General features: G+C 30.4%; 1 long non-coding RNA gene across 1 annotated transcript; it reads right to left on the bottom strand.

Moving 5' to 3' along the window:
- Positions 1-351: 351 nt before the first annotated feature.
- LOC110113744 lies at positions 352-912 on the bottom strand. The gene is made up of 2 exons (XR_002305180.2): positions 883-912; positions 352-724 (listed from the first exon to the last, which is right to left on the bottom strand). It is a non-coding gene; the product is annotated as an uncharacterized LOC110113744 (long non-coding RNA).

Below are 912 nucleotides of genomic sequence, written 5' to 3'. Positions count from 1 at the left end.
AAATAATATGATAGTTATATAATACTTTTCTACATTCACAAATAGTGCCATCATTTAATTGGAAAGGTTACCAAATTATCTAACTCTTGTGCGAGCTCATTTGACAAGGCACAGGGATGTGGTGAGCAAAATTTGCATATCTGATACCTAAAATGTTAATAATACATTCCTACCGCTCATGTAAAATTTTAATATCAAATATATCACTCATATATTTCATTCTTACCATCCCATAAACTTCAATATTTCATATTTGATCTATGGATGATAAGCATGTAATATTAAAATTTTAAATGTTAGATATATAAATAACATGAAATAAAATGGTATATATGTAAATCCCCTGATTACTGTTCAAAAGAACAATGCAGCATGTTCAACAAAATGCTCATTCCAGTGATCAAAGCCATAGACATCACTGATACAAAATCAAATTCGATGTTTGTCACATTTAATTAACAAGAGTAGTTGTCTCAACTGATAAAGATGAACTGCATAAATAGTATAAAATCACCAACCACTAAAACAAAATTTCACTGAGAATGTTTATAAAGATGACAACATGAAAGCTAAGAGTTAACACACTCTTAAACATCTCTTCTGAACTGAAATAAGCTTTTAACGGGACACATAATATCTACTGGTCATCGGTGATGCTTCCCTTCTCACTCACATAGATTCCATCAAGAAACTTTCGGATGTCTTTGTTCTTCACATGGCATTTCTGTTATCATTTCAAAATAAGAAACGAATGTTTCACTTTATAATGCAGCTTTTCTAATAAAAAAATTTTCTAGCTAAAGAAAATTTTATGTTAAAAAACTGTTTTAAAAAACAGTAAATAAACTATCCCAAACAAAGCCCAAAACAAGTGCGACTGACCTGATTAATTAAGGCGGCAGAGCGTGAGAC

The sequence above is a fragment of the Dendrobium catenatum genome, unplaced genomic scaffold, assembly GCF_001605985.2.
Source record: "Dendrobium catenatum unplaced genomic scaffold, ASM160598v2 original_scaffold_241358, whole genome shotgun sequence".
Classification (NCBI taxonomy): domain Eukaryota; kingdom Viridiplantae; phylum Streptophyta; class Magnoliopsida; order Asparagales; family Orchidaceae; genus Dendrobium; species Dendrobium catenatum.
This window is presented reverse-complemented; position numbering and strand designations above follow the sequence as displayed.